Source organism: Callithrix jacchus, chromosome 1, assembly GCF_049354715.1.
Source record: "Callithrix jacchus isolate 240 chromosome 1, calJac240_pri, whole genome shotgun sequence".
Lineage (NCBI taxonomy): Eukaryota > Metazoa > Chordata > Mammalia > Primates > Cebidae > Callithrix > Callithrix jacchus.
Genome location: NC_133502.1, coordinates 113653764 through 113676838, shown reverse-complemented (window position 1 = coordinate 113676838; position 23075 = coordinate 113653764). Strand labels below are relative to the sequence as shown.

The 23075-nt window shown below is 41.9% G+C and overlaps 1 long non-coding RNA gene across 4 annotated transcripts in view; it reads right to left on the bottom strand.

Moving 5' to 3' along the window:
• LOC128932123 (uncharacterized) overlaps positions 1-23075 on the bottom strand; it is a 152103-nt gene that overhangs the window by 109975 nt on the left and 19053 nt on the right. The window contains exon 1 of one of the 4 annotated variants that reach the window (XR_008481572.2): positions 8725-9075. The exons of the other annotated variants lie outside the window; for them this stretch is intronic. This is a non-coding gene — a long non-coding RNA (uncharacterized LOC128932123). Of the gene's footprint in view, positions 1-8724; positions 9076-23075 lie in introns of those variants that run through there. 4 annotated transcript variants of the gene reach the window in all.

Sequence of the window (23075 nt, the reverse complement as noted above, 5' to 3'; positions counted from 1 at the left end):
ATCCATTATAAAGTTTCCTATCAGCTTTACAACTGAAGGTCTTAGCAGGCATTGATGTTAAATGCCTAGATCAATTATCTCATTTAGAATTGAAATATTGGGCTGGGTGCAGTGGCTCATGCCTGTAATCCCAGCACTTTCGGAGGCCAAGGTGGGTGGATCACCTGAGGTCAGGAGTTGAAGACCAACCTGGCCAACATGGCAAAACCCTGTTTCTACTAAAAATACAAAAATTAGGCAGGTGTAGTGGTGCGTGCCTGTAATCCCAGCTACTTGGGAGGCTGAAGCAGGAGAATCACTTGAACCGGGGAGGAGGAGGTTGCAGTGAGTCACTGCACTCCAGCCTGGGTGACAAGAGCAAAACTGTGTCTCAAAAAAAAAAAAAGAATTGAAATGTTAATATTTTAAATCTATCCTTCTCCTTTCATTAACTAGAATTTTTCTATAAAGAAAACTTTCAGCAAATATTTGTTTGCACTGAGGTACACGTAACACAGAAACAACAAGTTGAAGACCAGATTCTGTGGTCTTCAAACAATACCCTGCACCAGATTCTGTGCTCTTATTTACCTTTCTTCAAAATCATAGTTTACTTGTCTAGTATCTCTCAGAGGTGACCAATTATTTTTGTATGATTACAAATTCATGCATATTTATATCTTACATGTATCATTCACAGTTGTCTTTCTTTTGATTTTCAAACTGTTCCATCTTTGGCCAGTAGGAGTTCTTCAAACCAGCTTCAGAATCTTTTTAATACAATCTCCATTACCTCAATGTTTTCCTTGCTTTCTGATATGACAAGATTTTCCAGGCTTACCTTGCACAGTTGCTCCCCCAAAACATGGAATTCACTATTTCCACCACAAACTTAGGTTTCATATTGTGGGTGTTTGTATTTACAGACCACAATCTGGGTGCTCTATTAATGGTCTGCTCTAGGCCTTTTTAGTAGAAATTGCTGGGAAATATTTATTAGAAAATATATCAAAAATTTATACTGATATTTACAATTCAAATTTAGAATTACAGAGCTTTAATTTAACTTCTTTGATTTTACCATGGCATGTGTTTCTCTTATGTTGAAACATCTTGGTTCCTAATGACATTAACAATTTAAATTTCATTGCAGTTCTTCTCTTTAGGATAGACATATCCCACAAAGATGTCCAAATTACTGAGTTTTTAATGTCATTCTAAATAATTCCTCTTGATACAGTGAAACCACCTACATAATACACAGTTACGTTTATGTCATTTTTTTAATTTCTAAAAATTGCTTTGTTTTAATTTACATGATTTTAAAGCCAATTCTACAAAACAATGCATAGAAATACTTGTATTAGTTTACAGTTTACGTTTACATATGTATTTCCCCCTTTTACAGATACAGACAAGACCCTGCACCTTGATTTTATCACTTAAAAATATATCCTGAAGATCATATTAGACCAATATGCAGAACTATTCCTCCTCGCTTTACCAGTTGCACAGTTTCCATTGTGTAGGACCGCCATATCCCAGCAGATTATTTTAGCTATGGAAGGCCAGAGAGCTACAGCTTCATTCATAGGGCTAGAAACACAACAGAAACATGCAAACAGAAACCTCAAAACATGTTTCTCCCCATTTTTTTTCCTCCTTTGTTGTCACTGTGTAGTACACACTTGACAATTTCTACCCAGCAACCCAAGTCCTGGCTGTTTTCAGGGTTTACCTGTCCCATTCATAGTTTTGTGCCTCAGAGGAAGCTGACCCCATATCCGGCTCTGAGGATAAACCTGGGTTATCTAAGGCCAATTCCAATCCCCTTGGAAGGGATTAGTTCAGAAATGATTGTGTTTCTAGCCAATGAGACACAGAAAAAATCTTCTAGAAATTTTCTTGAAAAAGGTACTTCACTCCTAAGGGAGCTACTGGAATAGAAAACATTTCTTCTGTATATTGAAATATATGAATGTGACTCCTGGAGTTTTCTGCAGCCAGTGGGAGTTCATCTGTCACCCTAGGGATGAAACCAACCCAGAAGATAGCAGAGAGAAGTGAAAGAAATTGCATCCTTGATGATATGCTGCCCCAATGAATCAACCAACCCTAAAAGTACCCTACTTCTAAGCCTTCCCATATGTAAGATAATCATTTCCTTGTTGGTTAGTTCAATTTGAGATGATACTTTCCACTGCTTGAGGCTGAGCCCTGAATGATACATATGCACAAATTTAGAAAATAATTGATTATTATACAAGCCATGAATTGTTCCCTCTTTCCCACATTCCCTTGTTTGGTTCACCTCCCTTGAGTATGTTTGGGGAAGGGAGTTTGCAGGGGCTCTTACACTCAGTTCCCTAATGGGTCTACACCTCAGCTTGTTTCTCTGCTACCACTTGACTTGGACTCACTCCTAGCTCTGGCCCAAGTCTCTAAGTCCTTTCCCTGCCTGGAAACATAGAGCCATGAATGTCCTCTCCCTTTACTCCCCAAAGCAGCAGTGCTAATCTCTGAGTATCAAACTTTTATTGAAGTTTTGGGGTTAACGGCAACATATGCAAAAACAACTTCACACTGCATGTCAGCCATTCCTGTCCCAAGGAGTCCACTGCTCATTTCCTCCACATGGAATTTATCACTGACTACATTCCTTCAGAGATCCTAGCTTCCCACCATGCTACTGAGCCTCCCTCTCTTTCTCTCTCTACAGTACCAACCTTCTTCTCTTCCAGGTCCTCCTGCCATCTCAAGGTGCTAATGGACCACTCCAAAACTCCTGTAACTTTACTCCACAGAAAAGTTACCCGGTCTTTGTTTAAACTTCTATTCCAGTGATGCCCATATACCTTTCTTTCAACATCAAACAAGCTTGTGAAGGCATTTTCCTAAACGAAAGAATAATTTTTGCCTCTGAAAGAGGAATTCTGACTTCCTTTTAGGTCAACCTGCTCAAATTCAGCCAGCTCTTAAAATATCATTGGTTTTTCACCATGGCACGTATATACCTATGTAACAAACCTGTACATTCTGCACATGTACCCAGAACTTAAAGCATAACAATATATATTATAAATCACTGGTTTTCTTGTGAGTAATACTGAAAAATGGGAATAATGGTACCTATCTTATAGCATTTGCTAGAAAGCTTTATCAGTGTGTAAGGCTGGCAAAAATATTTAAACTCTGTGCCTTGTTATTCTTCTTATCTGCAAAATGAAGATAAATAATACCTACATTGTATCTCACGAAGTTTTGTGATGATTAGAGGAATTAATATATGCAAAGAGCTTTGAACAGTGCCAGGTATACAGTAAGTACTCAACAAATGTTAACAGCTGCTGCTGCTATTATTTTATCAAACACCTTTGATCTAAAAAAGGTTGTTTGGACATGCTGGGATGGGGAGATAAGAGCACCTACAGCACACAGTCACTGTGAGGACTGAATGATACAGATGACCTGGAAGAGCAGCTGACATACTGGTGGCAAGTGAAGGCAGGCTCTTAACGCTAGGGGATTAGTAACAGTGGAATAGTGTGTGTAAAGTCCTGAACAAGGTAGAAGATCAATAATATGAGATACTATCATTTTGCTTCTCAGGGAGGTCATGGATGATGTTAGAGACTGAGGCAGGCTTAGGGAAGCTGGTGTTTTTTAAAATCCTGGCAAGAGGCCTCGTTCCAATTCCTGTATCATGTGTTATTGCTGTTACTCTTATTCGTAGTATCAGCAGAAGTAGCAGCAATGTGGTGTGATGGCTGAGCAGCAGCTTATGTCAGGTATTGTGTTCATATTCTGGGGGTGAACAGACAGAGATGTAGCCCAGAGCTTGCTTATAAGGTGCAAGCAAAGAAGAAAGGCTCCAGGCTTCATTGCACACTCTCAGTCGTTATTTACCCTACCTTGATTGCCAGTAAGGACTACGCCAGCCTTTAGGAGAGTTTGCTTAAGGTCAGCTTTCATTCAAGAAATCGAATCGGCACCCTACTAACAATGAGGGTCAGCAGGAGGTTGACAGCATGAAGCCCCCTACGCATGAGAGCTTCCCCATGCTACAGGAATGGTAAGAAAACAGCATACCAGCCTTTTGTTCTGCTCCTTCCCCAGTTTTTCCTAGATCCAAATGAGCCAGCAAGCCTCACCAGCCACCCCAGGAGTTTGGAAAGAACAGGGAAGTAAGAAACCCAGAAAACAGCTTAGCCTTGAGCCCAGACACCAGACATTACCAAAGACATGGGGTCAAGGTAACTGGAGGTATTACAGTCCCTCAGGAGCAATAACAGGATATCGGGGAACCAGAGAGAGATGCTCTCTGTCCTTCCTGTGTAAGTGCTGAATTAGATAATTTTTATGGCATTTCCATGGAGATTTACAAATTCAACCTGCACAGATTAAGCAGGCAACAGCAGCAGGTGCACACAGGTGAGGGCCTAAGCAGCAGGGGAGATTGGGTGGGGGCCAATCACAGGCCACCTGTCCGATTTGGTAAGACAGAGCCAAGCCAGGCCGGGCCCCAAACCCATGGTGTGGGTATCAGGTTGTCTGGGTGACACACAATGTACACAGTGGACACTGGCCATGGGAGGCCTCTCAGAACATGAGGCTGGGATTATTCGGCCTCCAAATAGCAGGAAGTAAAACATCAAGGACTCGTGTCAACTAAACACTGAAAATTGGAGAAGATCTCTTGAGCTGTCTGCCCAGAATCTCAAAGGCTCCTCTCTTAGAAACAAAGAACCTGTGGAGGTAGTTTGCCTCAGGAGTTTGTCAGTCATTTTGCCAAAAACAGACACAGGAGGAAAGAGATAAAAACCTGATGCAAGGAAACCAGCTACTCAACGGACTGACCATTTTGCTTTAATAGAAGCCGCTTAAGAAAGAAACTAATTAAATGCACCTGCACTAAAATGATTACCTGGCTATTATCTGCCCACTCAGAGAAAGAGAACCACGAAGTTCAAAACACAGCAAGCAGCAGGCTTAATTGCCTTCTGTAAGGAATGGCTTTTGTTTTGCGGAGTGCTCCATCAAAAACACTAAGTGTTAATGTACCCTGTATAATCTAGCTGGCCAGCTAACTAGTTTAATCCATCACACACTATGTGAAAGAATACAAGCAGGTGGGTAGTGACAAGTTAATAGTCGAGGCAGGAAATAAAATGAAGAAATGCACTTTGATTGATGGTGCAGAACTATTAGGTGCTACTATGGATGGACTCTGATTTTATATAGTGGCCAATCAAAGCAAAATAGATCCAGTAATTTAAAACTTTAAAAACGTCCCCTCAATTAAAAATTTAAAAGGCCAGTGGATGTATTGCATTCCTATTGAACAATAAACGTTCAATTACAGCCAACTCTCCCATATCTACAAGTGGATCTACCATAACAAATCTCAATCTCTGCTCCTCATTGCCCTGATTATCTGCTCTGCCAGCCCAAACTGCTTAGTTACCAAAATCTCTACTTTGCCTCTATGTACAATCTTATAGCAAGTGTAGCTGCATGAAAGAGATGGAGCATTTTAAACCAAACATTTGGTTACCTTCTTTGTCTGCAGAGACTATGGGAGAATAAGATACACCAATCTTAGAAGATCGGAGAGATCTACTTAAGCTGATGTCTTATCACAGTCTAAACATAACGCTATCCATGTTTAAGACCATGGGAGAAAATTCGGAAGTCTCACAGAAAAGCAAGATGGGAAACATACGTGGCTCTCCGGTACTTCTTATTGTTCAATACAGTGGGGCATGGTAGGTTCCACTGAACGTCATAAGTAAAGCTGCTGCCCTCTTGGTCTGTTTGGTAGCTATAGAACACAAATGGCCAATACTCTTATAAATAAGTCCTCACATATTAGAATATGTGGTTGTCTAGGAATTTATTCTAGCAATAGAATCTTTCTCTTCCTCTCTTTCTGTCTCTCTCCCTGTGTCTTTCATAGGCACAGACATGATGTACATACAAGATGAATCATTGTGTTATCTTTGCAACAACAAAATATTAAAAACAACCTAATATGTCCATAAAGAGAGGATTGGTTAAATAACATATGGTACAACTAGCAATGGGATTCTAGCAGATGTTAAAAAAGGAGAAAGAAATAACAAAGATCTCTCCATGCTAACATGAAATTATCTCCAAGTCATATTGCCAAGGTTTTTTTTAAAAAGAGCAAAGTGCAGAAGACTATATATACTATAATACCAGTTGTATTAAAAAAAAAAAAGTGTGACTACCTACACACATGCACACACATGCTTGCTTACATATGCATAAAATACCTCTCAAAAAACAACATAAGGGCCTCATAACCTTGGTTGCCTCTAAGGCAGGAAACTGAGTGGATGGGGACAGGGATGTAGACACTTATTTTCATCATACATTTTCAAACCTTTTGCATGTTGAATGTGTGAATATATTACCTATTGAAAGGCAAAGAAATTGCCTAGCTAGCCCCCTTAATCTCTGCTCCCTGCTCTCACGCCCCTTGTTTCCCATCAATGTAATCACTCTGGTTTCTCTGAGTGCAGGCACACTACGATCCACAGGTTATTCTTCTGTAACCTTTGTTTCTGTCTTGTTGATCTGCATCAGGAATCACTTCTCATTAAAGAGATACCTCCATTAACATTTTTCTGTATCTCTCAGATCCAACTTGACGGTTTAATACCAAATCATCCAGCAATGGTTTTAATTATGTCCACCTGAAGGTCCAGAAATATCTATTCCTCAGCAGAGCCTCAGCTTAGCAGTGATTTTATGTCACTGACCTTTGGAATATAACTTATTTGCTCGCTGTAAAATACAGTTGATTCCTTCTCCCAAATATAACTTCAGAGCCTTGTATCAGCCTTCCAAAGCTGCAAACCTGTTGTTTCCCTCCAGGATTCTCACGCTCCACCCCAAAGCCCCTAAGCTCACTCAGTCCACAGAGGAGTTACCTTAATCAAACTCCAGGCAAGCAGAGAACTGAAGAGTTCAGTCCATTTCTGCTATCCCTTCCCACCGCCACAGGATATCACAGACTAGGACCAGTCCTGTCAGTTCCATCAGAGCTTTGAATGCTATAGTGATGCCTTTGTGTACTGTAGTGAGACACTAGAGCTCCCACTCTACACTAATTTGGTGTAAAATTATTGCGGTTTTTGCCATAACTTTTAATACCAAAACTGCAACAATTTTTGCACGAACCTAATATTTACTCTTATTATCCGGCTTGGGACATATTGCCAGAGGTCTCCTGAATGGGCCACATACTCATCAGCTCTGCTCACAACCTCAGTCTTCCTTGGAGGAGCTCCTTTTGTGCCTGCCTGTCTTCTGCCAACTGATCTACCCAACAGGTTTTCTTAACATAATCTCAGGAAGCAGGGGTTGGGGTCTCAACCCCTCCTACCCCAAAGGCTCTTGAATCAGGCAAATTCTCCACAAAGATCAGCTCTGTATGCTTGGCAGCCCCATTGAAGCTGCCTGGTATGCAGAGCTCCCCCATGCAAGGACGGTTTATTCACTTTCAGTTTGCATAACAGAGAGGGCTCGTGCAAATTACTGTTTCTTGAACAAGGAAAGTCATATACAAGGTGGTTTGCTGTTTCTACCCTCAGATGCAGCAGAGGGTGACATAAGCCCTAACTCTCACCCAATCCCACCCCAGATACTCCACTTAACCCCCACTTAATAGGCATACTTTTTAAAAAGCAATTGTAGTTCGGAACACCTAATTCATGATGTCACAGCCTATGATGAAAAAGAAATTCATCACAGAAGGTCACTGACAGTATTGAGTCAGACTTTCCATTTTGAAATTTGAAATAGTATCAAGAACATGCCGGTCTACCACAATGATCTTCATAACAGGACAATTGGAATCGTTCAGTAGTCAGGGTGGTAGAGTAGAAACAGCATGAGTTTGGGAGTCTGACAGAACTGTGTTTGAAAACGGTCTTTTTAATTCATTTGCTACAACCTCAAACCACTTAATCCACATGAACTCCCATTTGCTCACCTGTAAAATGGAGATCGTTCTGAGGAATAAAATGATTCAAAGTCTATAAAACACCTACTCTTATGTCACAGGCACTCACATTAGTTCCTTTCCCTTAAAAACCCACCATCTACAGGGCCAATGTAATAAACTCTAAATTGGATTATATTAGAGGGATTTCATCCATTAGAAATGACTGTGCTATTCAAGGCACTGTGACAGGACTGCAGGAGACTCGGAGATGAAAAGGACACCGTGGCAAGCTGCTGGCTCAATGACCCAATGACAGTCACTCTGAACCACTTTCCACCTTCACACCATCCACTGTTAAAAGAGTTAAATACCCACTTTACCAGGCTTCACTTCAGTGGGAAGTAGCCAGGTGCATGGCTCTCTCCAAGGAGATGGTAAGTCAAAAGTCTGCTAGCAGGTTTTTAAGAATCAAAAGGGATAGAAATGGTTGCTGCTCCCCTGCCTCTTCTTTCCTGCCCTTAATGTGAATGGCTGGAGGGAGAGCAGCCCTCTTGCAACAATGAAGCAACAAGCATAAGGAAAAGGCCAAGAGAACCGCAATGAAACTTGCCCTGAGGCCGGGCATGGTAGCTCATGCCTGTTATCCCAGCACTTTGGGAGGCCGAGAAGGGGCATCACTTGAGGCCAGGAGTTTAAGGCCAACCTGGCCATCATGGCAAAACCCTTTCTGTACCAAAAATACAAAAAAATAAGCCAGGTGTAGTGGCACTCACCTATAATCCCAGCTACTTGGGAGGCTGAGCCACAAGAATCTCTTGAACCTGGGAGGCGGAGGTTGCAGTGAGCCCCGATCATGCCGCTACACTCCAGCCTTGGTGAAGGAGTGAAATTCTGTCTCGAAAAAAAGAAAAGAAACTTGCCCTGTTAACATTAAGCCACCAAACCAACCCCAGAAGTTACCTACCTCTGGAATTCTTATTCTAAGATATAATTCAACCCCTATTTGTTTCAACCTCTTAGCAAAGTTTTCTGCTACTTGTTGCTAAACACAATCTTAAAAGACACAATGCCCCCTCAAGAAATCCGTATTCTAGTGGTAGAATAAGATACGTTTTCAAATTTCAGAAATACAAAGTAGGAGTCATAAGCATGGCTTGACAGAATATAATAAATCATATACAAGTCACACCACATTTAACCAAATATTTTAGGGAATGATGGGAGAGACATTGTATGTTAAGTATAGTACTTTATTCCATAGTCAGCATTCTAAAATATAAGTACATTATTGCATATAGCTGAGCTCCTCAGGAAATACAAATGAAAGACACATTGCTTGGAGAATATCCAATTTTGCATATACTTCTCTTTTCAGTTATATAAAAACCATAAGCAAAAGGATTTACAAGAACTGCGGAGAATCTGACAATGCCTAAGGTTATAAAGAGTCAGATTTCCAAATTTATGTCACAACATGCATTTGGTTTGCTAGTTTGCCAAGCATTTCTTTGTAAACACTACATAGGTATGATAAAGGTTCCTATTTGCTTAGTACTACAGATAGAGCAAATACATAAATTGAATAGGCTGCAGATATCTTTACTTACTGAATTTTTCTATTGCTATTATGTCACGTTGAGTTTAAGTGAAAAGTTTCGAGTGTATAGTATGTTTTGCACAGACTGTATCAGAAGACAGCTAATATAGCTGAGCTCCTCAGGAAATACAAATGAAAGATATATTTCATTTGTGCTAGTAACATAATATCTGAAATACAGGCATATTCTTCCAGTGATTTACTGCATAATTCTTAGAACGATGGGACACTAACATAAGTCTCATGCTTTAAAGCCTTTCAATCGAGTTTGTATCCAAACTGGCACTGCATTACCATCAGAGACCTCACTAGGTCCAGAGGTGACAGAGCTGGCAGTCTATGAATGATAATTTAAAAATCATTGAGTTATCCTCAAAACACTAAAGCTCTGGTGCTGACTGGGGATACTGCTATCTGTGCATCTTCTGAGATGTCACTTAACCTCTCTGAGCACCAATCTTCTCATTGGTAACATTTTGAGATTAACACTTATCTCACAAGCTTATTAGAACTGTCAAAAAAGAAAAAGGTAGTGTCTGTGCCTTTTAAACTATAAAGTATGCCACAAATGTAGGGCAAGAACCCTTCTAGTTCCATGACTGAATCAGAACAATCTTGAGATGTATGTTAAGTTTCCTATGCTGCCAGTTAGTCTAAAAATCGCCAAGAGTATAGTCCTTTCCAGGAAATATGTGCTTCTCTGTTCAATGAAGTTTCAAAAACATAGGAGGTAGGAAATCTATATGTTTTTCACTTATGTATTTATTCAAGTAACATTTATTGAGTGCTGACTATTGTAATACTATACCGTAGCCCAAGGGCATAAGGATTAGTAAGATACACTTGCCTGATCTCCAGAAGCCCAGGGTTTTACAGGAAATACTAACCACAGGAGCCTGTAGATTACGATATACCGTGATGTAGATTAGTAATCAAAGGTGTTCAGGCAGTTGGTAGTCTTTAAAAGGAAATGAATGGAACACTTTGAATCTCTTAATTACAATCTGGGAGATCTGGGGAACCAGAGGGAGGAAGAAGAGCTGGATAAAGACAAATTTCCCTGTGTCACAGTTTGCTTGGAACCTGCTGTTCAAGCAAGGCTTCTCCAGGAGCTCATTTCAAGAGCTACTTTGGAGCTCCTTACATGACGTGTGGTCTTGGTCTGCTGAATCCCTGATGGCAACAAAGTCTATTAAAAGAGACCATAAATGATGAATTGTAGTAAAATCCTTACCCAGTTTTGATTGATGTATTCTTTGCTTTAAGAAATATTTTTGTGATTCTGTGGTCCTTTTGACCTGAGGTTAGGATTAGATAGCATGTTCCTCCCAGTCCTGAGCTGGAATCTTTCACCTCAACACAACCACATTCTGCTTACTGGAAAAGCGCTTCCTGGCACCGGTATTAAACTGTCAGTACCACAAGATTTTTGCAAGAAATCAAAGCAGATTTTATTCACTCAATAAACATTTCCTAAGGGGCTATTAGACCCCAGGCATTAGGAACACAGAGCTAGCTGAGATACAGTATTTGCCTTCAAAGTCCTTATAATCTGAAAAGAGTGACAGCCACAGGATTAAACCGCCCCCAATAAAATGCTAAAGAGGTCATAAAACAAGGTGCAGTAGAGGCATGAGGTATATAGAATCGATTCTCCCAGAAGTTCAGAAAACTCAGGGAAGGTCTGAGTGTTGAAATAGGAGCAGGTGTTCACCAAAGATGCAAACCTGTGGAACGATCGGGTGTGCTCCATGAACGACAAGCATTTTCATAGCTAGAGTACGAGCTGTGACAGAACTTGAGGTGGGAGCCAACATCAAGGAAAAATTCGACTAACAAACCCTCTGGTGCTACACTAAGGACTTAAACTCAGTGGGGGGCTCTCCTGAAGGAGTTTCATCTGGTTTTAACATCAGGTGACTATTGAGGAGGGTGGCAGGCCTGTGCCTACCACAGAAAGGTGGCTGACTGCTCACTACAGCAGGAGAACATTTCCAAGCTTTCACTGCATTTCACACCTAAGATTCAGAGACCATATCAAAAAGAGCAAAATTGAGATCACTGATTAGGTCTCCAAACCCTGAAGAAATGGCTCTTTTCTTTTTTTTTTTGAGATAGAGTTTTGTTTTTGTTGCCCAGACTAGAGTACAATGGTATAATCTCGGCTCACCCCAACCTCCACCTCCCAGATTCAAGTGATTCTCCTGCCTCAGCCTCCCAAGTAGCTAGGATTACAGGCATGTGGCACTATGCCTAGCTAATTTTGTATTTTTAGTAGAGATGGGGTTTATCCTTGTTGGTCAGGCTGGTCCTGAACTTCCGACCTCAGGTGATCCTCCCACCTTGGCTTCCCAAAGTTCTGGGATTATAGGCATAAGCCATCGCACCCAGCCAGGAATGACTTTTAAAGTGCTCACGTGTTCCAGAAATAGGCAAAGATAAAGCACCTTCCCAGCTGTTCCCCAATCCAGGAACTTCTCCTGGTAACTGATAGGAGTGCAACAGAATCAATCAGGAGTTCAGTGCAAAGGCACTGCTGCTGGACTCACACTGCAGACTCAGCCATCCCATAGATCACAGAGGAAACTGGAGACTATACCAAGTGACTTCGAAGTCATCAGCTTCTCTGAAAGAGAAGAACAACTTGAAAAAAACGGTTCTTGAAAAAAAGCATTCACTCCTTTCAGGGCAATCTTTCACCAGAGCTCTCTAAAAGCAAAGTCCCTCCCACCCCCACACCAAAAGATTTAGTGCAAATATAGGGTAGGGGGCAAGTTCTGGCTAGGACTCTGCATGACGGTCTTTTTTGCTAAGTGGCTTGTAGAAACTCTAGGGAAGTGGCTCATGTTGAATTGGAAAGCAGAGCTTGCTGCTTTGTGGTGTGTGCTGGCCTCTAGTGGAGGCCCCATCCTCAGCCCAGTTCTCATTCAAAGACAATTAACAAGGTTGATCAGGCTTAAGAACATTTTATTAACAGTTACACTAAGAGATGGGGCTCTTTACTCTGCCAGTAAGTTAGGAGGTAAGATAACAGTCAAAGTAAGAGAGATGATAGCTAGATAGACAGACAGACAGATAGATAGATAGACAGATAGATAGACAGACAGACCGACAGATAGATAGATAGATGATAGATAGACAGATGATAGACAGAGAGAGAGACAGACAGACAGACAGATAGATAGATAGACAGATAGATAGATAGATGACAGATAGATAGATAGATAGATAGAGATAGATAGATAGATTGATAGATAGATAGACAGACCGATCGACCAACCGACTGATGGACGGATGGACGGACGGACAGACAGATAGATAGATAGATCTTACAATACCTGTGCAGCAGGTATGAATTCCTTAGGCCACAAGCTAAGGTGAGGAAATAAATGTATCTTTAAAATGCAAATCAAAACCACAATGAGATATCATCTGACAGCAGTCAGAATGGCTATTATTAAAAAGTCAAAAAAAAAGCAACAGAAGCTGGAGAAAAGAGAACAAATGCTTATATACTGTTGGTGAGAAATGTAAATTAGTGCAGCTGCTGTGGAAAGCCAGTGTTTTAAATCTCAAAGAACCTAAAACAGAACTACCGTTTGACCCAGCATTCCCATTACTGGCTATGTACCTAAAAGAAAACAAATCGTTCTACCAAAAAGACACATGCACTTGTATCGCAGCACTATTCACAATAACAAAGATATGAAATCAACTGTGGTGCCCCTCAATGGCAGATCAAAGAAAATGTGGTATACATACCATGGAGTACTATACAGCCATAAAAAGAATGAAATCGTGTCCTTTGAAGCAACATGGATGCAACTGAAGGTCAGTATACTAAACAAATTAATGCAGGAACAGAAAACCAAATACCACATGGTCTCACTTTTAAGTGGAAGCTAAACATCAGGAGCTAATGCACATAAAAAGGGCAATCATGGAAACCTGGGACTACAAGGGGAGAGGAAGGGCAAGGGTTGAAAAACTACTAGGTAATATGCTCATGCCTGTGTGACAAGTTCACTTGTACCCAAAACCTCAGTGTCAAGCAATATGCCCCGGTAACAAACCTGCACACGTGCCCCCAAATCTAAAATAAAAGCTGGGGAGAAAAGAATTTTAAGTGCTAAAAAAAAAAAATACATACATACATAAATAAGTGCCTTTATTTTTATATCATTTCTACCTCAAGCCCCCTTTTCATTTGGTAATAGAAGCTTCATCTTGGACGATTTAGGATAAATACAGGCAACCCAGAATGTTCGGTCTACGCTTTTGTCTGGAGCCTTTGCCCCACTGAGCACGAGAAGGTGTCTCTTCCTCCATCACTGCTGCCTCTCCACAGAGGTATCCCCTAGATGGGTGTGCCTTGCCAACGGTGCCAGTAGCCTGTGTCTTTTTGCATCTATCCTGGAAGTTTCAAGCTCCCTATGTGGCCACTGCATCTGAGTTCTCTTCTGGTCCACTGGTCCTCTCTCAGATAGGCGAGAGGCCTTCCATGAGGTGGCATGGGGGCTTCTGGATGTTCTCTCATGCTACCCTAGGAGTAAGGCAAAGTCAATGGGGCCATCTCAGGTTCTCGTTGCTCAGAGACATGCCATATGCCAAACTGGATGAGCCAAGAGACCTGAGAAGCAAAACACCTTCCTGGAGTTCCACCTGAGAAGCAAGGCACACAGCTGCTCTCCCCTAGTGCCCCACTGAGCTGTGGGGTGTCAGTCATGGCCCCACATTCAACTGTCCAGCTTTCCTCACATCTCTGCTGCCTCCTGCCCAGGAGTCTCTCTCTGGGCTAGACAGGTGGTTAAAGCTGGCTCACCCTCCCCAGCCTCTTGTTTCTGGCATGTACAAAGCCCAGGTTCCTACAGCACTAAAACTTCCCCCACCTACATCTCTCACAACTCTTATTTTTGTCATGAGTTTCAAAAAGCCAAGTACTGTTCTTGTTCTTTGAGATTCTCATCTGTTGCTCCCCTAAACCAAGGGCAGCCAGTAACTGAATGGAAAAGGGCCAAAAATCACAAGAACTAGCTGAATAAAAACACAGCAGATGATATATCCAAATATTATCCTGCCACGTTGGTTGCTATCATGAAGCTAAAGATACAGGGTGGTTCTGGGCCTGTTCCCACCCAGAAGAGGCCCCAGCTCTGTCTCTCTCTCTCTCTCTCTCTCTCTCTCTCTCTCTCCCCCCACCCTTTCTTTCTTCCCTCCCCTTCTTCCTTGCAATGTGATTCAGAGGTGCAGGACTCTTCTGAGAAGAGGCACAACTACCACTTCTTATTCTCCTGCCAAGCAGCCAAGGGATGAAGCAACATATGAACTGCCCCTAAAAACGCCTATGGTGGAAGGTTAGCAGAGCCAGTTCAGCTGTGGATCACACAGGGGAAGAGTAAAACCTCTCTGCTTTCTTCCTCCAGCTTAAACAAAAGATTGTTTCTGTGTGGTCTCCTCTGGATCACAAGGATTTTATAAGTAGGTTTAAGCCCCGGAAGTTACTTTGTACAGAGGACATCAGGGAAGTCTTCGTGCAAGAGTTGGCATTTGACCTTAGTCTTAAAAGAAGTGAAAGATGAGCAGAGGGGATTCCAGGGAAGGAATCAGCACAAATAAAGGCCAAGTGTTGGGAACACCTATCATGGTCCAAGGGAAAGGGGGAAGTTAGAGACCCCGAAATTCCATTCCTGGGTTATCAGGCAGATGGTGAAGCTCTTAACAGAACTTCTGTTCAGAAGCTCTGAGTCTTCTTGTTTGGCATTTATTGTAGGCATCCATGTGTTATATTTTTTATGTATATATCTTGCCTTCTGAAAAGAGATCACTCTTTATTCATTTACTTATTCATGTATCTTCCTTACAACCTTAAAGGAAATAATCAACATACACTGTAGTGTCTGAAAATGTGTTACAAAAGGAATTCCTCAACCTGTTCACTGGCTTTTCTTCATTAAAGAAAATATTGCCAGAATTGTAGATTGCTATCCTCTTCTCAAATTACTTTTGAAAATCTTGCAGATTATGGAAAATTGACGTATTTCTCCCCTACATATCTTAAGCTATAGTTTGGGTGGACTTAATATAACAAATCATTAGTGTTAATGATTTAACCTTCAAAATGTGATTTTAAACATTAAAATAATATTTCCCAGAGTCCTTTGACTCATTTTCTATTTACCATGCCAACAAGGTAGTTTTCTTCTAACACGAAAAAAAAGTGTGATTCTGTCCTTGTTGTAAATAGATTCTAAAAATTATTTGAGTCCAGCTGGAAATATAAATGTCTAACTGCCAAAGCACATCCTGATTCTATTTTTTGATAGCGTCACAAGACATACAAAGGAGAAGCAAACAGAAATGCCCTTTCATTTGTCAGACACACACTCCCCTCTGTTTTTCTCTCATCATATCAAGAAATCCCCTCAGGCCGAGCTGAGCGCAGGTCAGTTCAGCAGGGTATTGGACCAGGTTTGCTCCAAAAGTCCTGTCTTCCCATCTTCTCCCATGATAGAATAAATGCCCATAACATGAGAGGCTTGCTCTTGTTTCCTGCAGGAAAAATACAGCCCTTGGTTTTATCCTCCTGCTCCTATCTCTCTGTTGCACATGCTATCCATCAGACCACACACCAGAGCGTCAGAAACTAGTACGGATTCTGGGCAGAGGAGTTCCTGAGAATTTGGATAAAGAGCCCAGTGATTTCTGCATTTGGAGCAGCATTTTGAAATCCTAGCCTAAGGAAAGGAGGAAAAAAAAACGATTTGGAAGCACACACCTGACTCTGCTTGCTTAATTGAGAGTATCTGAAAAATTCTAGTATCCTTGGGAAATATAATCATCTGTCTTTCCCAATGAAGGAGATTTGCCTACCTAGAATTTTAAAATACGATACTTAAACTGTTCTGCAGGTTTCTTTGCCTTTGCTCATTCCCACCTCTTCACCCCCACCTTTTCTTTCCCCAAACAGAGAAACATAACACATAGTTTATCCTCCTAAAAGCCAAAGGAACACAACTATTCCCCACAATCTTTTGGTTTGGACCAATCCATTCATCTCAACCTGACAGAGATCTTGTTTTTCTTTGAATACCCTGAAATTAATACTGCCCATTCCTATTCTGGAGTCAGGGAAGCTTGTGGCCCAACCCAACAGCCAGTAGCACTAGAGAGTGAAGAGGCACCAGCTCCCAGGAAGTAGCATCTGTTTTTACAGAATTGTATCTCCTCTTCATTCAACCTAGAATCATAGCATTTTTAGAGGCACATGAAGCCCTGAGAGCTTTCCCACTTCCAGAACACCTCCCAGATCCGGGAAGCTCAGATGTAACACAGACATTGGGAAGATGGATCACCTGCCTTGAAGTCATTCTTACAGCTCATTTGACCCCTGAGTACTTTGATTTCTGGCTATCTCAATTTCCAAACTTATTTCTTCCATTTCCTCTGGGGCTGACCTTCTCCAGCCCACATTCTATTTGTCCTGCTTTGCTAGCTCTCAGCTTTTATGCTCCATTTCCCAGATTCCACCCAGAATTTTTCTTCAAACTCATCCTCTCAGTGGACTCCTAACCTGCCAGTGAGCCCTGCCAGACAAACCATTTGGGATCATCCTGAAAACCCCCTACACCCCTGACCCAAGAGAGCTAGCCTCATGAATTGGTTGCTAGAAAGTCTAACCTCTTTCCTGCATAAATAGGAAATTGAAGCTAAAGGTCAAGTTCACGATGGAACAAGATCTGAATCTTTTATCCTGGCTCCAAATTGTGGGCTCATTCTTCTACACACATTTCAGGACAAATCAATGAAACGACCACTTTGCCTTAGTTTGATATCAACCATTGGCCGCCTTCATCCTTATCTCCCTGGCCTCCAAACTGTGCTTTTTTTTCTCCTAACCTCAGTACCACTGATGCGGTTGCAGTGGGTGGTGTTCTGGATGCCCCTCCTTTTCATGGGTCTGCAGCACACACACAGAAGTATTCTAACATGGGAAGTATTTCAGGGAAGAATTGTTATCTTAACAGCTTGCTTAGAATAAGGGGAATCAACCAACCAGAAAGCAGGGCATAGAAGGCTAACCTCTGGTCCAGGTACTGTGAAAAGGAGGAGAAGGAAACCTATATTTTTTGTGTATTTTCTTTGAGCCAGGCATTATGATCCATGTGTTATACATATAGCTAGCATCATATTTTGAGCCGAAGCCTTCCACTGCTCACTCCTAATGATTCAGACATGTCTAAAAAGGTTTGGCAAGCTAGTGGGACAGACTGCAAGGGTTGAAATAGAAACTGCTAGTTGCCTACCCAAATCCATTCTCACTGTCTTCCTCAGCAAAGAACACATATTGTTGGATCCAACAATGTGTCTAGCTACAAGGCTTTTTCCAGCGTCTCCCTCAGTAAAGTGTAACCGTGGAACTAAGTTCTGCCAATGAACGTGAGGCTTCTGAGAAGTCTCCTTAACAAAGTTGGAAGAGCCCCTTCTCCTTCCTTCACTGTGTGTTGCCTGGAACTCAGATCTAATGGCTGGGACGGCCACTGGAGACCCTGAGAATAAGAGCTCCAGGTACAGCAGAACAATAATCTAGAGGGAATCTTGTCCCTGATGACATCAAAAACTCACCAAACTGGACTGCCTGGCTCTAGACTTCTTTTACATAACAGAGAAATTTAAAGTATTGTTTTGTGTGTGTGTGTGTGTGTGTGTGTGTGTGTTTACATTAAACGCAACAAACCTAATCCCACTTAAAACAAAAACCCCGCACTAAAAAGTAGAAGAACAAAATGATGAAAGGGGTCTCAGTCTATGACACTATCATGAAGCTGCCCTGGTTTAACATTACTTGAGAGAAAAATGAAGCTTCTAGATTATTTAAGGCTTTCTGGAGGAGATGGGGTCTATGTTAGAGTTTCCATCAGCTTGAGGGAGACTCCTCTCTACTTGGGCTGGTCCTTGAGCCACCAAGTACTCCCTTTGGTTTCTATGTGGTTTTAATTGCCATGGTCTATGCTGCCTGTGATACTGGAGCATTCCTGCTGGCACAGATGGGCCAAGTTGCTTGAGCCATCACCCAACACCTGGCTTCCTAAAGGAGGTAGTGAAAGTGCCTGCACCTCTGAAGCCCTAAGCTGGTGTTGGATGCAGCAGTTTCTCCAGGTCCTCTCTGTAAGAAAGGACAAGTCAGGGGCCAGGGGAAAGCAGAAATCCCTGTGCCCATCCCAGTGATTTACTGTAACCAACTCAAAACCGTGAGAGCGGAACACAAGCACAATTTAGGGCTCCATTCTCCCAACTCCTCACCCAGCTCTGGTCCTTTACAATGTTTACTGTGCAGCCATCTGTGAATATCTTTGTGAAACTGGTTTAAGCCTTTTATGAGACCCTAAACTTCTAGTTACACTGATTTCTCCCCCACATGAATTAGGACTTGAGTAAACAAAAGGCAGACTTGAGGCTGGAGAGTGATTGTACCATGTTAAATGGTGCATTTAACAGGGCCAGCCCACAAATTTTTCCGTTCCCATCCCTGGGCGTGCAGGCAGCACCGAAGCCCATATAATGGACCCTTTATGTGGTACTTGGTTAGAAAAACGTATTGACAAAGAATCACAGACAAATCATAGCCATGACCTTTAGTGCTGAAACAAGGTTTTCCTTGGGAGTGATTTAATTACCCATGCAGCTCGCTGGCTGCGCACATTAGCAGACTCTGTCTTTCCAAAGGGCACAGCCAGGCCAGGCTGGTTTGTCTTTCCTGTGAATGTGTACGAGAGTGCTGCTCCTGTAACGAGGCTCTGTTGTGCCATACAAGGATAAACAGCGCACGGCATCCAGCTGGACTCTGCCAGCCTGAACGATTGCTTCCCAGGCACCTGCTGCCCAAGCCGACCTTGGATCTAGCAGTGCCCCTGGCCTCACACTCGTCGTTCAGATGACTGATGCAGATGCTGGCACCAGGCCCTATGGCCCACTGCAACATGGCTAGACTTCAACTACCAGGTGTAGGAGCAGGGGTAGGGGGCTGGGGCTACATTGTGAGGTGAAATGTGCTTGCCTTTGCCTCTGTCAATGCACACTGCCTTCCCCTGGCCTGAGCTCTTCTTGGTCTTGCATTTCTGAGAGCTTGAGGAAAGCGGAAACCAGACATAAAAAGCCATGGATTCTATGATTCTGTTTATATGAAACAGCCAGAAAAGGCAGATCCTTAGAGACAGAAAGCAGATTATTGGTTGCAATGGGCTGGGGCAGGGGGAACGAGGAGTGATGCTTCATGGGTTCGGGGCTTCTGTTTGGGCATTGCTGTTCTGTTTATGATGGAAAGGTTCTAAGACTAGGTAGTGGTGATGGTCACACAACACTGTGAATGTCTACATGTCTCTGATTATATATCTTAAAATGGTTAAAACAGTACATTTTATGTCACACATAATTTACCACATTTTAAGAAACATGACCGAAGGATTGGGTTGCAAGGGGAGGAATTGGATATACTTACTCCCAAGACCCCAGAAGACAAAACTAAGACCAGTGAGAGAGTTTCCTGGAGGAAGGATACCACTCATCATGTAAATAGAGGGCAAAGTGCCATTTAGAGCAGGCCTACTGTGAGCCACGGACCCTTCAATCCCCAGTTCCTTGAAACCTACAACTCTTATATAAGGGAGGTTTTATTATTCTTATTTTATAGATGAGGAAAAGATGGCTCCCAGAAGCTAAAACTATTTTCTCAAGGAGCTAACAGGAGGTAGGGCTAGGTTCTTCTACTCTACACATTGTACCTTATTTATTTATTTATTTATTTATTTTTAAGACAGAGCCTTGCTCTGTCATCCAGGCTAGAGTGCAGTGGTACAATCACAGCTCACTGCAGCTTAGACCTAGGCTCAAGAGAACCGACCACCTTACCCTCCCCTGTAGTCAGGCATTTATCACCACATCTGGCTAATATTTTTATTTATTTTATAGAGACAGGGTCTCACTATGTTACTCAGGCCTTAACATTTGAACTCCTGGGCTCAAATGATCCTCCCACCTTGGCCTCCCAAAATGCTGAGACTACAGGCATGAGCCTCCGCACCCAGGCTAAAACTGTGCCTGTTTTAAAATGCCAGTGCCTCTGCAAATATTCTACTGAGGTCTCCCTAAATATCCCATAGTAAGAGTAAAATGATACATCAAGGTGAATACACAGAACCCAAAGGAGTTGCTGAGTTACACTCACTTATACTCAGCAACTCAACATTTTGGCTCTCAAATTCATGTAAGTTTTACATACTTGATCTATTATCTTAGATGAGTTTTCCTCTTAAGTACAAGAATAAAGTTTTCATCAAAATCTTCAAGTGAAAGTATCATTCTGGAAAAATGGTCCATGTTTATCCTGAAGCCTCCCATCTCCCTTCATATATCCTTAGGGGTCTGCATACTCCAATTTGAGAAGCTGGCACGAGGCTGGCTGCTTTCCAAAAGGGAAGGGGAGAGGGAATGAGGGAAGTGACAGGAAGAAAAGGAGAGAGGGAGGGAGGGAAGGAGGGAGGGAGGAGTTCTCTGGTACTGGAATTTTCCCACACTGGGCTGTGATATATAAGAACTCACACAAAGCAGCGTTGAGGTTGGGCCTCAGCGACATTAACTCTTTTTAGTCTCAGAAGCATTTTGGAAATCTAATGAAACCCATTAATTCTGGCTTTGTCTATTTTGCATTGCTATAACTGAATGCCCTAGACTGGGTTACTTAGAAAGAAAAGAAATGTATTTTTCAATTTCAAGGTCAAGGGGCTGCATCTTGTGAGGACCTTCTTGCTGAGTCATAACTTGGTAGAGGGCCTCACATAGCAAAAGAGCACTCACAAGACACAGCCACAAAGGGTTGAATTTGCTTTTATAACAAAACCACTCTCTTTTGATAATTAACCCATTACCTCAATAGGGACATCAATCCCTCATTATCTAATCACCTCTTATTAGACTCCATTTCACCACACTGTTGCATTGGGGCTTAAGTTTCTAACACATGGACTTTGGAAGACACATTCAAGCCATAGCAAACCCACTTTAACAAAAATTTTTCAGACACATGAATCTCTCATGTTATTTTAGGTGTTTGTGAACCCTCTAAGGCCTATACCTCAGATAATGCATCCCTGGATTACAAAGTCTCAAAGAGAAAATGAGACAAACTTGAGAACTCCTTCTAACTCCAAGAGTCTGTGATCTTGTCCCAGACTCTGTTTTACTCAAACATCAGCCTTATAAAAATGCACATAGTCTGTGGCCCATTTACTGGCCACTTTGAATGAAATGTTCATCAGCTAATGCGATAAACAAATTCAAGCTAATATGATAATGAGCTACTGGGCATCCTTTCTCTCTCCTCCCCAGATTACAATTGGATTTCTGTTTCCTTTAGGGATATTGTCACTTCAGCTGCTTGTGGAGAGATGGAAAACAAGAAGATCTTGTAACTTCTTGAATCTCTCCACTTGAGTAGCTGTTTGCCTGAATTTCCATCAAGTCAGACACAATGTCTAGTTAAAGGGGATTTCTGGTTTGGAGACTCAGCACAGCATGACTCTAGAGTCACAGGAGTTTTGTGCAAGAGTGGACTTTGCCATTGCCTGTTTCCCTTGAGAGAGCTTGATGACACTGACTTGAGTAATTTTAAATAAAGAGTGAGGCTGGCTAGAGAAGAATATTTCACAAAAATGGCTTCAAGAAAGTGGAAAGACCACAAAACTGACAACGAAAAAAATTCTGCCCAGCACTGTCCCTGACTCAGCTGATTAACTAGGACACAGCAGTCTTCCTTTTTAAGCCTTACTTATCTATACTTATCTTTCTATTCCCATCTAAAATGCAATCTATACAGGCAAATATATTTAGGTCAGAACATTGGTAACAAGTGACAGAAATCAAAGTCAGACTAACTTCAGGACGGAATGGCTATGCTGGCTCTGTTAGGAAGGATGATGAGATTGCCCTTAGGATAGCAGTAGCAGTCCTGCTTTGGAAGGGAAACCAGAACTGCTGCATGGGGGCTCCTTGAGAAATAACTCTCTTGCAGCTAAAAAGAGGATAAATAATGCAGTGAAAGTGGATCAGCAGCAGCATTGAAGATGACATGAAAGAGACAAAGAGAATGAGGGAATAGGAATGGGCCAGAAGAGTGATGACTTGAAGCAATCTCAAAGTAGCAGAAGAAGCACCAACCTACAAATACGCACAAGGTTACCTAAACTTGCCAGTCAACATCTTTGGCCCCACACAACTCAGAGATGACAAAAACAGGGCTCCTTGGTCAAGAAGAGTTGTTAAATGACAATTCAGAGAGTGCTGTGAATGATCATTTTCAAAGGTCAATAAACTGTGGTAAATATATTTAGAATAGCATCATAGCACCAGGTCTCTCCTGCCTATCACAGTTTAACATGGAAAAAAGATTGGAGGTGGTAAGAATTTTTTAAAGGGTTTTTTAAGTTATCTGGATTATTCAGAGTGATCAAATCAATCATGGCAGACACTATTAGT